Here is a 14,825-nt window from a genome sequence, read left to right as displayed (position 1 = left end):
TAATACTATTTTGGAATCTGTATAAATATAAGTACATCAATGGCAATAGCCACATTTACGCATACTCTAACTTCTTTTATCGCTTTTAACACCTTTCTCTAACACTTCTTACATATTATTAGCCACCTTATAGACCACACGTGGAAGGGTTGCAAACTTCTTAGAATCAAAAGCTTTTAAAATATTCCAGTTGTCCCCATAATATTAATAACACCATAATTCATGGGGCCATATTGTAAAACTAACGCTTTAGTAAAATCGTCATACTTGCCCAGCAAAGCTGTATTATGATTAAGAACATGTACATTGAATGAGTCATTACCTAAAATAGGAGAAAACTAATTTTCTCTCCTACATGAAACCTGATTATAGATATCTGTGATCTCTATCCAAAAACATGTCCCATCAACTTACTGCATTCAATTAAGAAATCTTCTTCCCTGGAAATCATCCTGGTTAGTCTAACAAACTTCACCTTCACAACTCCAGTTTTGTTTTTTTTTAAATGGTAACATCTTTTAAAATGTACAAAACTATTACTATAGGTATTTTTCTTATGCATACACAAAAAAATATAACAGCATTTTTGTACACAAGCATGTCCAAGTAACTAATCTTGTCAAATGCCAGGACATGGTTAAATTTAATGAATAAGTCTCTACCATTAACAAAAGTCAAAGACTCCTGAATCATGTCAAGGTCACCTGACCATAAAATAAAAATATTGTCCAAAATATCCAAGATATAAATGATAGTGTTCAAAGAATTTTGAAGGGAAAATAAACTTTCTTTCCCATCATAACATAACCAAGTTAACATAAATGGGTGCACAAGCCGCACCCTTACCTATGCCTTGGATCTGTTTGAAAATCTTCTCATCAAAAAACAGACAGTTATGCTATAAAAGTACTTTGACACAATCTTTAGTCAAATTAATGTCTTTAGCAGACAGAAAATCAAACAACAAAAGACAGTCTTCAAACATGTCCAAACCTTCCAGAAGGGGAGTGGTGGAAAACAAGTACACCACAATAACAGTTAAAACAAAATAATCCTCACCATATAAATGGGATTTAAACATAGCCAAAAAATCAAATGAATCCTTTAAAATATGTTCTGTACATCCATATACTAGTTTTAATTTCCTATCAACAAAATAAGCAAAAAGGTGAGTTTTAAATTCACAGGCAGCATCCATCGGTCTCAGGGGGGGGGGGGGGTCCTATACTCCTATGTATTTTTGGAATGCCAAAAATACTAGGTATTCTACCATTAGGATTATATAAAAGTCATACAAGTTTTTGTCCATTTGGCCTTGCATCGACCAGTCATTCAGCAATAAATCTGTTTTCGTAAAACTAATGTTAACTTCATTCCTAGTGGACCACATATTTAGTTTCACCTCTTAGGATACCAAACATAGCTGATACATAATCCATAGTATCAATTAGAACTATTCCCCCCTTAAAAATTAACATGTTGTAATTATCCTTATAAACATCAAATACTAAAATCTTCACAAAGTTTTTTTTATTTAATTCTTCCACCACTTGAAAATATGAATTTTCCATCGATACAAAGAAGCCACCGTTTTTAAGTTTTAAAGGTATCTTCAAAGGAAGGACATGTTTGTACCACATCTTTGTGAGCTTCATCAAAATGTGCTCACATTTTAACCAATACTGAAAATTGAAATGTTTGCCAGCAACATCAACAGTACTTACATACCCAATCTGTTCATTTCTACAGTTAACTGACTTCTTTCTGCCATTTCAATCCGATTCTTCATTTCTGCTCGGCAAACCGTCATCCGTTGAAACTATACTGCCCAAAGCAGGACACCCATTGTTCAGCATATCCATGTCAGGATGGTCAAAAAAATGTGTTGTAGATAATGTAGTACCAGAAGTAACATTAGAAATAACAGGATGTCTTGAATGAAACACTCTCATAGAGGCATTCCCATCATGAAAGGTAAGAGCTGCCATTGAATCACTATGTTCAGCTCACTGCGACCTGATACATCCAAATTTCAGTCTGTGCTGAAATTGTGAATTAACATTCTGTCGACTCAAGCTCCACCAGCTAAGCTTAGTTTTAAGTAAATCGAAGTCAGATGATAATTTATTAGGATATGTATCGGCGTCTAAAATACACTGTGAAGTGTTAGTAGTGGTGTGCAGATCCATAGATAGGCAGCCATAAAAGGAAATCCAAAACAACCCAAAAAATAGCCCACAGTGCAGAAAATCAAAGAACCAGTAACCAAACTGATCTTCACTCCGCCAGGTCAGGGAAATACACACTGTTAGATACCACTGAAACTTTCGAAAAAACTGTTTTGGTGATGGAGAATTCATATCTTGTTGAATGTATTAGTTTAAAAATTATTCCCCGGGGTTTCAGGTGTTACAAATTTCCGAATGGAGTTGAACTACATTCACCATTTTACATTGAGCTGATTGATATGTTCAACAGGCACAGATTTCTGCTAATGAAGGCTATTATTACATTTAATGATTTTAAAATAGCAGAATTGTTTCAAGTGGTGAAAGAATTAAATAAAAGAATTTGTGAAGATTTATTATTTGACATTTATAAGGATAATTATAACAGTTTAATTTTTAAGGTGTATAAGTATTGAGAAGGTATTAAATTAGGAAATGTAGGAAAATTCAAAGAGACCAGTCACAATATCAGAGAAAAACTACATACAACTTGCCTGGTTTGTTTAATTATGGGAAACCTACAAAGTTAGAGAAGGACTGTGTTGGTTATAATGTAGTTCAGAATAACATACAGGGAGAACAAACAGAAGTTCATAATTAGTATGATATTGATAATAATGGTGATTATTTGGACCCTTTGGAATACCCATATCACACAAATGAAAATGCATAATGAATCAAAATGCACACGAGGGGAGGAAGATGGATTATTTAAATCAGACTTATTATCATGGGGGAAGGGGGCACAAAGGGAATCTCTCCAGATATTCATCAAGCTCACAACATTGATTAGGAAGGGCACGTTAGCTGTATTGTAAAGGAGCCGAACAGTGCTGTAAACCAATACAGATATTTAAATACACTACTAAAGAGACGGATTTAAATTTCTTGTTGTTTGAAAAGAAAAGTTATGTCTTACCATAAAGTTCCATCTGTGTTGTTGATCTTCGTTCATTCATTACTGATGGGTTATCAGTTCCATCCTCGGAACCGAGCCGGCCTCATACTAAGCTCTCGTCAACCAAAAACTCTAGAGCCAAGATCCTACCCAGAATGCTCTGCTCCCTGTTACCTGAGATCGAGTCTGCAAGTTGATAGACAAAAGTAGAGGCTACCTCTGGTCATAACAGACCTACAATAATGGAAAAAGGGGGTATACGAGATCAACCAGTAAACCCCGGAGGGGGACGGAGAGTGGGGAGTAATGAATGAACGATGATCAACAACACAGATGGAATGTTATGGTAAAACATAACTTCTTTATCTGATGTTGTTAATCTTCGTTTATTCCTTACTGATGGGACAAAGTCCCAAGCTACCTGTATCCCTGGGTGGCCCACATGGAAGGAAATTCTTGAGCACCATAGAACCAAAAGAAGTTCCTCTTCTGGAGGGCAAATCAAATTTGTAATGAAGGATAAAAGTATGGGGTTTGGCCCAATTCACAGCTGAGCAAATGTCATTGAGGGAAGCCCTAGCATGGAAAGCTGTTGAAGTTGCCATAGACCTTGTAGAATGAGTTTTCACTTTGTGAGGCAAGGTGATGTTGTTCTTGTTGCAGACGAAGGTAATGCAATTTCTCAACCATGACACCAATGTAACTTTAGAGATAGGATGACCTAGCCTTGGTCCAGAAAAGGCTAGAAATAGTTGGTCTGATTTACGGGTAGATTTTGTTCTGTCCAGATAAAAATAAATTTGCCTGCGAACATCCAGGGAGTGCAGGCAATACTCTCCCTTGTTAGAATGATTTGGAAAAAATACTGGGAGGTCAATAGTCTGGTTGACAGACCGCTCTGACACCACTTTGGGTAAAAAGGAAGAATTACTTCTCAGTGATACTCTATCCTTATGGAAAATAAGGTGGGGACGTTTGATGCATAAGGCTTGAAGTTCTGACAGACATCTGGCCGATGTGATTGCAACTAAAAACAAAGTTTTCCAAGAGAGGTACTTTAAATCACATGACGATGCAGGCTCAAATGGGGGAGCTGTTAGGGCTTGTAGAACCAAGGCCAAATCCCCCAAGGTTGCACCGGTTCTCTAAAGGGAGGTTTTAGGTGAAAAACACCCTTCAAGAAACTCTTACAGAATCCATGTGACATGAGTGAGGAATCCTGAAAGCCAATGTGGAAATCAGAAACTTCAGCTAAATGAACATGAATAGTAGAGGCTGACACCCCAGATTGAAAAAGATGTGATAAGTAATCTAAAACCGCCGAAACTGGGGCTGACAAGGGGTCCAATTGTTTGTTCGCTGCCCATAATGTAAACTTTTTCCATTTGCTGAGACAGATTAGCCTGGTGGATGATTTACAAGATGTGATAAGAATATTGTGCACCGGAGAAGAGAGGTTATCCTGCTTGGCAATCACAGGAAGTGAAGAAACCAAGCTGTCAGCTTCAGGCTTGTTAGATTGGGGTGAGTCAGACCCTGCAGATGGGAGATAAAAATTGGGGATGGATTGAGAATCCATGGTCGATCTAGAAGGTGAGGCCAGAGGAAGGGAAACCAAACTTGTCGAGGCCAATATGGAGCAATGAGGATCACTTTGCTCTTCAACTGCCGTGCTTTCTTCAGAAATTGGAAGATGAGGGGAAGAGGAGGATAAGCATAAAGCAGACCTGAAGGCCAAGCGTGGACTAGAGCGTCAACTGTCCCCGACGGGGGATCAGGGCAAAATAGTTGTTGCACTTGTAGTTGATTGGGGAGGTGAATAGGTCGCAGCAAGGCTGGCCCCAATGGTTAAAAATTTTTGCCGCTATCACAGGACTGAGGGACCATTCGTGAGGTTGTAGAATGCACCTGCTCAATTTGTCCACTATCACGTTGGCGCTCCAGGGAATGTGCATTACAATTAGAAAGCGGTTAGAAGCTATCACCCATTGCCACATTCTCAAGGCCTCTCGGCATAATGGATATGATCTGGTGCCCCCTTGTTGATGTACCAGACCACTGACATGTTTTCTGACTGGATCACAATAGTCCCTGACTGAAGGATCGAATGGAATTCCTGCAGCGCTAATAGCACCTCCCTCAGTTCCAGGACACTGATATGCAAATGGGCCTCTGTCTCCGACCAGGTGCCTTGGACCGAGTTTCCCTGACATAGCCCCCCACCTCATCAGGGAGGCATCTGTGGTCACCGTGGCTTTCGGCTGATGGGGGCTGAAGGGGTGAGACCATTGTTTGGGGATTTTGAAACGTCCACCAGAGCAAATCTTGCTTGCATCTCTGAGTTACACTTATCTGAAAAGACAAAGGATGTTGTAGAGGGTACCACTGAGTGAGAAGTAGACACTGGAGAAGTCTCAAGTGGAATCTGGCCAGAGGAGCAATGGTGATTGAGGCTGCCATCGACCCCAAGAGTTGGAGTATGGATCGAGCAAAGGATTTGTGGTGACAAATTAGCGGCTGAACCTGTTGTCTTATTCTTTGAAGTCTGTGATCCAAAAGAGATGCTGTGCAATTCCTCATGCCCAACAGAACCCCAGTGAATTCTAAATATTGTGCTGGGGTCATGTTGGACTTCTCCCAGTTTATAGTGATTCTCAGGCATTGAGCTGTGAGAAGAGTGTAGTCTAGGGCTTCTTCCAGTAGACCCTTGATGGGGGTGGTAAAGAGCCATTCCTCTACATATGGAAATGCCTGGAATCCTTGAAGTCAAAGGTGAATGATGACCACTGCCATGCATTTGGTGAACACTCTGGGGTCTGTAGAGAGACCAAAGAGCAGTGCTCGAAATTGGTAGTGACTGACTCCTATGTGGAAGCGGAGGTATCTTCTTGAGCCATTGTCCATTTTTATATGGTAATACGCATCTTGAAAATCTACAGAGCTCATCAAATCGTCTTCTTCCAGAAGAGGAAGGATAAACTGAACTGTGACCATCCAGAATTTTGTTTTTTACAAATTTGTTCAGTGTGCTGAGATCCAGAATTGGTCTCCAGTCCCCTGTCTTTTTTTGGCACTAAAAAGAACCTTGAGTAAAAACTGGATCCTATCTGGTCTGGGGGGATCATTTGGATGACTATTTTTGTAGCAGCATTTGGATTTTGTGTGCTGCTGCTTCCCTTTCACTGGGTGGGACGTTGGGCAAGTCTCTGGGTGAGGTGGGACAGAGATGGAAGGGGATGCGGTAGCCTCTGGATATTATACGTTGTACCCCAGAATCGGTTGTTATGGTTCAGCAAGTTGTGGGGTACAAGGAAATATGACCCCCGATCGCTATCCAGAGGTGAGCAGTCGGGCAATGCTTCAGGAGCGCTGGTAGGGTTGCCCAGAGAAAGAATCTCTGGAACCCCAGTTTCGTGGACCTCCCCTGCCCCGAAAGGGGAATCTTCCATTGGAGTTTCCCCCTCTGCCTCTAGGGGAGAACTCGGCACGTGCATCACCGAAAGAGCCCTGTGATTTTCTGTGCCACATCTTCCTGCTCCTCTGATTTCTGGAGTAGAATCGTTGAGGAGTGACGTGTCTGACACCAATGACAGACAGGTTCTTGTCATCTTGTTCGCACCTTGCCAGCATATCTTTAACCTTAGAGCCAAACAATGAAGCAGCCTCGATGGGCTGTTTATAAAGGAAGCCTTAAAAAATTACACAAAGTCGCAAACGCACATCCAGGCATAACGTCTCGAGACTATACCTGCGCCTGCCACTCTAGCCGCTCCTTCCGTTGCGTGTGTAATAAGGTGCAGGGAAGAATTGGATATCGATTCTAGCACCACTATCTGAAAAGCTACGTTGTCGCACACCTCATCAGAAACAGCTCCTACCAAGGTTTCAGAGAGATGATAAGGTCCCTCTGGAGCCATGTAAAGTGTGCCAAGTAGTTCAAAGACCTTATGACGAAGGTCAATGAAGCAAACACATGCTTCCAGAGTCTGTCTTTCACCCGGGACTCCTTGTTGGGTGGATGGACAGTCTGGCTCTCTTCTGCCAAGTCTTTTTTTGGTTGCAACCACCACCACCATGGCATCTACTGGAAGACCTTTGGACCAGTGGGGATGCTCAACAGGGGGAAATAAAATCTTGTCAGACCTCCGAGGTATAGTTTTCAAAGTGTCAGGGGCCTCCCATCCACTCTGGGCATGCTCATCGGCCGGTGGGGTAACCTAAGAGGGAGGGGGCTGGGCACAAAAACCCTGCAAGAATACAGATTCCTCTGAGGAAGGGTTGGAGAACTTCCAGTCACCCCTCTGTCTTTGGATCTCGAGGATGTCACCAAAGGACACCTCATCAGAGGGTGAGAGTGGGGGCCCTTCCCCATCATCAAAGTCTGTATCTTTGGTCAAAGACTCCTCAGCAGAGTCCATGTGCTTCCTCTTGCACAAAGCCTTGCAAAGGATTTCCTCAGTGTGGAGCTCTGGGGAAGACTGCAAAGAGGGGATCTCCTGAGATGGAGAAGCTTGAGGCCCTTGTGCTCAGTGTCCAGTGGTTGTGGCTTGCGACAGTTGCGGCACAGAGGGAGGCAAGGACTCTGACAGGGAGGGTTTGTCAGCGGAGGCATGCGCTCTCCCTATGGCCTGGAAGGCCGGACCGCCCGAAGACAGATGGGAGCCTGGAACCCAGCATGACAATCTCGGAACCAGGGTCACAACCCACTCCGATGAGCCAACCCCAGGCCAGGAGTCTCAAGAAAACTGTGAAGCATGAGGGGAGGAGGATTCATGGAGGGTGCCACAGAAAAAATTGGTGTGGAACCAAGAATGCCTACCCCCACGGCACAGCCACTAGCTTGATAAGAGCCCAGTGCACAGAGGACCATAAGGATGACTCCGGCTCAAAAAGTGAGGTCTACTGTTGGTGTCGAAGGAAGGGAAGTGGCTGTCAGAGGAAGGGGCTTTGATACTTCCCTGGAAGTCAAAGGAGGATTGTACGTTAGAGTCTGTGGAGAAATACGGTCAACTGAAAGAGGGAACGTAGCTTTAGATGGTTGAGAGAGACCCCTGGCCACATGCAACTGGCCGACAAGCCGCAACACATCCTGTTCTGAGAAGCTCCTGGTTGACCTCAGAGAGACCTAAAGGACATTCTGGCCTTTCTAAAACAAGGGCTATATTGGCTTCCCACAAACGGATCCAAGGAAGGAGAATACTTAGTCGTTGTTAGTTCGTGTGGGGCAGAGCCCGGAACCGAGGGCGTCTGCACCGAGGAGAATGGTGTCAAGGTTATCTGCGCCGACAAAGGCAGCGCCATAGGAGCCAAGGGTGTTTGCACCATAAATGGTGGTGTGTTAAAAGTCTGCGCCGATGAATACAGTGTCGTCGAGGAAGGTTTTGGCACCGGTAAAGACGGTGTCAAAAAAGACTGCACCGAACAGTATGTCGGTGCTGAAGGTGTCTACAGCAACATGACAAATGAGATCTGAGGTAACAGGGAGCAGAGCATTCTGGCTAGGATCTTGGCTCAAGAGTTTTTGGCTGACGCGAGCTTGGTATGAGGCCGGCTTGGTTCCAAGGAAGGAACCGATAACCTATCATTAAGGAATGAACGAAGATTAACAACATCAGATGTTTTTTTTTTTCTTTTATCCCTATTAAAAGATTTGATATAGTGGATACTACATTAGGTTTTAACTCATTTACTCCAAAGGAGCTCAGGAAGTTTGCACTTTAACTTCCAATGGGTGGAGCCTAAGCCTTTTGACAGAATGAAATTATGACCTCACAGTTCAAACAAATGTTCATATCGCTGGAACCATGGGGATTATGAAAGAAGCATAAATGGCAAACACTTCAGCAGAAACTATTTTATAGTGGTAGTATTCTTCAGCTTCTAGGTCTTAAAGTAAATTTTATAAGTCACAGTTAACACAGTAACTATTATGTTTGTAATATTTTGTAAACAACTTACAATATCTCAGCAACTACTCAAGTTACACACATTTTTTTCATCTATCTGTCAGCTTTCATTTGAGGTTAAGGAGTTCTGTCTGTGCTGCTTGGTTCTCGAGACAGACAAATGTGAAAATTATATCTACATAAATTAATATCATAAAAACAACAGTTAATTAAGATCATAAAAACAACAGTTAATTAATATCTATTTACCTGCACTAGCCAGAGGTCAAATATTAATGCAGTTGAGTTTGCTATAGTGTAAGCTTTAAGACGAAATCTTTTAAATCCTTGTACATAACATGGTTGTGGAATTATTGTTGCAAATATGAACAAGTAATATTTGGAACCAGGAGGCATCAGTAGAAGGTAACTGGAGATGCACCTGTAGGTGTCACTCGGATGTAATGAGTTAAGCTTTTTACTAGGAAATTGAATTTGGATTTACTTTTTAATGATAAATATAAAATTAAGAGGGCAGACAAATGGCTTTAAGAAAAAAGTACTTTTAACCCTTCACTTCATCCGGTCATTAATATGTCTGAGAAAGGTGTTATCTCCGAGTTTCATCTATTACATATGGATAATATTAGTTACAAAAACACATTTAGTTTAACCAAAGGGGAAAGACAGCTTTTGGAACAGTTAAAAGAAGATAAAACATGAAGAGTTATGAAGCCTGACTGGGGGGGGGGGGGTGTTAATTGATACTATAGATTAAGTATCAGCACTGTTTGGTATCATAAGAGATGAGACTAAATAAACAGTGGCTTCTTTCAATGAAGTTAACACTAGTTATAAGAAAACAGATTTATTGTTAAATGATTGGTTGATCCAAGGCCAAATGGACAAGAACTTGTATGACGTTTATATAATCCTAATGCTACAATACCTAGAATTTTTGGCATTCCAAAAATATAGAGTATAGGACCCCCCCCCCCCCGGAGACCGATTGTTGCTGCCTGTGGGTCTAAAACTCACCCTTTTGCTTATTTTGTTGATAGGAAATGTAAACCAGTACATGGATTTATTAAACACATCTTAAAGGATTTGTGGGAATTTTTGGCTAAGTTAAATTCCATTTTTATAATGGGGACTTATTTTTTTTTAACTACCGATGTGGCAGACTGGTTTTCTGCCATTCCCCTGCTGGAAGGTTTGGACATGTCTGAAGACAATCTTGTTTTATTTGACTTTCTCTCTGCTAAAACATTAATTGTTACGTTATAATGGGAAAATTAGTTTATCTTCCTTTCAAAATTCTTTCAACATCGTCATTTACATCTTAGATGTTCGGGTGATATTTTTATTTTATGGTCAAGTGGTCTTGACATGATTCAATAGTTTTTGACGTTTGTTAATGATACAACCTTATTCCTTAAATTTGCCCATGTTTTGGCATTTGACAAGATTACTTTCTTGAATGTGCTTATGTACAAAAATTCTGGGAAATTTTCTTCTACTGTTCATAGAGAAAATACCTTTAGTAATAGTTTTTTTTACATTTTGAAAGTTGTTACCCTTTAAAAAAATAAAACTGGCATTCTGAAGGGGTAATTTATTAGACTCTCCAGGATGATTTCCGAGGAAGAAGATTTCCTAATTGAATGCAAAAAGCTGGTGGGCAGGTTTTTGGAGAGAGATTACGCCAATAATTTGTTTTAGAATATACAACCATAATCAGGTTTTACGTAGGAGAGAAAATTAGTTTTCTCCTATTTTAGGTAATGACTCATTCAATGTATATGTTCTTAATCATAATACAGCTTTGGTGGGTAATTATGACAATTTTACTAAAGCGTTAGTTTTACAATATGGCCCCATGAATTATGGTGTGATATTATTAGGAATAACTGGAATATTTTAAAAGCTTTTGCTTCTAAAAAGTTTGCAACCCCTCCATATGTGGTCTATAATATGGCTGGTAATATAAAAAAAGTGTTAGAAAAAGGTGTTAAAAGCAATAAAAGAAGCGAGTACATGTAAATGTGGTATTTGCCATTAATGTACTTACATTTATACAAATTCCAAAGTAGTATTACCATATTCTCATGGTCAACATGTGATGTGTTTGGTGTGTAAACATTATTATATAGGTAAAACCAAGAGGTCATTACATAAAAGGATTTACAAGCATTGTCACAATATAAAAAACAGGAACAGTAAAAATGCACTATATAAGCACAATATTTGATGTCGGGGATTTATGTTTTCCATCCTGGAAGTAGTTAACAAAGACCTTAGGGGTGAATGTTGGGGGAACACTTTAGAATATAGAGAACTGCTTTGGCAGTTAACACTGAATGCCAATACACCACCCTGGTTAAATGAAACTATTTCAATGTATCCAGTTTTGAGTATGAGGGCTGCTAAGTTATGATTATACATTTTATATGATCATATATATATATATATATATACATATGTGTGTGTGTATATTTGTTATATTTTACATATTTTTAATAATTTATGTATTTCATGTTATATATTTTTTATTGCCAGTTTGTCATGTTTTTTGGAAATGTACTGTAACTTTAAGAACTTAACTGGTTACATATTAGTCTTTAATTGGAGTGCTTTAAATATGTATAATTGTAGATTTCTTCAGTTCTGATGAAGTCTTTTATTCAGTAAGACTAAAGCACTTAACTTTATTAATTTTTTTTATATGTGGGCTATGTTCTTACATTTTCATGCTATTTAGCAGATACTTCTGTTTGTCTAATAGTGAGCGTTTCCTTGGAGTGGCAGTGTACAGATCAATTTGGTTACTTATAATTACTTGGGCCTGTAGAGGACCACCCTTGTGCAGATGAGTCACAGTGGTCTTATGTTGGGGTATACAGTACAAAAAGTGACATCTTCACTGTGGTGTAGAGGGCACTGCTAAAGCAAATTTGGACACCTGCATATATTTCTGGATGCGACATAAAACTGCAATACAAGAGACTAATGGTCTTCTTCAGTTCACAACTCCATCTGTTCATATTCTCATGCTACACCTTTCTGGAAGACAGTGAGGTACAGTGGTTAGTGCTTCTGTCTCATACCTCTAAGGTCTGGGGTTTGATTCTGACTTCCAATTACTGTCTATACGAAGTCTGCATATTTATTCCCTTGTTGTGCAGAGTTACAGGTCATCCAGCCTTCTTCCAACCTCCCAATGTCATGACTGAAAACATCAAGTCACTTCTTCTGTTATTAAATGATTAAATAAATTCAATTCATCTGAAAGTAAGTTAAAATAATCCTCATTCCCTGCATTTACTGTTATTGAATGTAACCACCCATCACTCTAAGGAAAAAAATGATATTTGATTTTCCCCTTTAAATAAACTCTCCACAGCTTAACAACCACATCTCTTCAGTTCTCTCATCTCTACCCTTCCTGTAAATTTCAGTCTACCAAGTCTGCCCTTTACAACTGCAGTTACCCTTGTTATGTTTCCCATACTCCTTTCTTCCAGTGTGTGAACAAATCAAATTTATTTGACATTCCACATACAAATACTCTTCCATACCCTGTATCACTCTGGTCACTACTCTTTATGCCCACTCAGTCATGTCAATATTCTTATTTAACGTGAAAGTGAAAAAGAAAACATAAGTTATATCACAGGAATGTGCTGTGTTTGTTTCCTAGTCACCAGTTTTAACAGAGACCCACTTCCTAATTACTGCTATTAACCTAGTCCCTATCAGAATATGTCATAAGCAACTTCCTGATAAAATCTTTTTGGTTTACATCCACCCAGTTCCCCACTCTCTCTACTGTGTTTTATTTGGGAAAGTAATGGTTTTCAAAAATGCAGGAAGACATTTTTCTTATTTTAACTTCTTCCGCCCCTCCTGTAAGTTTGAACCATGAGATGTGATGTATACAGCACTAGCCTTTATGTACACTATATTTGTGCTTTCACAGTAACCTGCACAACAAGCCATGGTCTGCTCAACCCAAGGCCTCTTGTTGTGACAAGCTGCCCGTCTCTTAATATCCATCACAAGGTACTCTCCGACTCCCGCACTACCTCATCCCAAGATGGGTGCTCAGTTGTTAGTCATTCACTCCCATCACTTCTGTTTCATCTCAGGAATCTGGACCTGACAGGTGAATTTAGGTCTTTAATGGAGGACTCAGGTTCACTATCTACTGGCCATACTGGCTTGTCATAGTTGGACTTCTTCTTCTGTTACATTCTTGCATACAAACCCTAGGAGCATCTCTTCTAATAGTGTATTTGTTCTCTCTAGAATTACTTTCCTTCAATGTGGTCAATAAAGCCCTCCATAAACAGTAACACAGTTGCTGATATGCTGAGCGAAACATCACATGGAAGGTGGACGTTTCTAACCTAAAGAATAATTACATCTATTTTATGTAAAATGTTATCAATAAATGCCTAGGCAAAACAAAAATCTGTATTTAATATTTGCACTTCTCTTATTCTGTACTGCAGTATAAAAGTCTTCAGTCACTTTGTCACTATGAGTACAGCAATATAAATTAAAGGACAGCAAAGATGATAGGTATTGTGACATAAAAGTGTAAAGCACTGACTACAACTCAGACAGCTAAGGATTAGCTAGTGAGCAGGACACTGGAGTGACCATTTGACAACAGCTTGCACATCGGCGGGGGGGGGGGGGGGGGGCAGCTCAGTCTACTGCTTGTCACCTGTTGGAAGACTAGTATCACAGCATGCTAGCATGTAGTATATGACAGCAGTGTATATGCCATCATCACATGATCACGGAACCATGCATATGTTCCAGATTGCATAGCACATGTGCACCATTATCAGAAGACACTATGATGGCTGCCTGGGTGACAGTTACACAGCAATCAGCTCTAGCTCCTGAATTAGGGGAAATACATTAATTCAATCCACAATGGGTGAGGGCAGATGATCAACTGACAAGAGGACAGAAAAAGAATATAAAAAATGAAGCTACAATGACTACTAGTCAGTTTTCCCTGCTTTAGATAAGATGAGTTCATCTACACCTGTTCCAGTTTTCATGCACGCAGGCATCTGAAGAAACAGAATCAGTTTGTCTGTCATGTTGTACATACTGCCACCTATAGAAACTGTTACAAAATACGGGCTCCATTTATGAGTTTATCCACCTCCTAAAGGTTTTTTAAATAACCTAGTAGGTGTTTCCAATTTATTAAGTAGACACTAAGTAATACTTTAGAATTATAATATGCTCTTCACATTTCTTGCACTGCTCTTGTAATGGCTGCATAACACATCCAAGTTCTACTATTAAAATTTAACAGAGAAGAAAATAACTGTGTCATACAATTCTCAAAAGGCATCTAATGCTGCAGTGTAAATCAGAAACACCCACAGAGGATATTAAAAGGGCCGTTTAACACCAGATTGAAGATCAGAAACGCCCACAGAGGATATTAAAAGACCCATACATATGGACGAACAGAAGATCTGGAACCAATATTTCAAAAACAGCATCTACAGGGAAAAATTATTTTCTAGTTCACTGCCACTCTCCTTTAAAATACAATGGGACGTTACAGTAAGACTTTTAAAGTTACATATGTGTATAGAGTACGCAAAGAAAGGATTAGAGATGCTAGTTTTTGACGTCAAAAGAAAATAATTCTGCAAAAACTGCTAAGGTTACATTTAAATCATGCACAGCACTCTAAATTATGAATTCTATTTTGTGAAGGCAGATTGTTTTTGACAGTTATTTGCTTCTTCTGTTGCACTGCTATACCGGCTTCATTAT

The 14,825-nt window shown here is 39.8% G+C and overlaps 1 protein-coding gene across 2 annotated transcripts in view; it reads right to left on the bottom strand.

The window, feature by feature from the left end:
* The window catches only part of PEX14 (peroxisomal biogenesis factor 14), a 2,179,090-nt gene that overhangs the window by 972,065 nt on the left and 1,192,200 nt on the right, over positions 1-14,825 (bottom strand). The window lies entirely within an intron of this gene.

The sequence above is a fragment of the Protopterus annectens genome, chromosome 2.part1, assembly GCF_019279795.1.
Source record: "Protopterus annectens isolate FY-2018-M chromosome 2.part1, PAN1.0, whole genome shotgun sequence".
In the NCBI taxonomy this organism is placed as follows: domain Eukaryota; kingdom Metazoa; phylum Chordata; order Ceratodontiformes; family Protopteridae; genus Protopterus; species Protopterus annectens.
The sequence above is the reverse complement of the archived record's forward strand: the minus strand, read 5'-3'. Positions and strand labels throughout refer to the sequence as shown.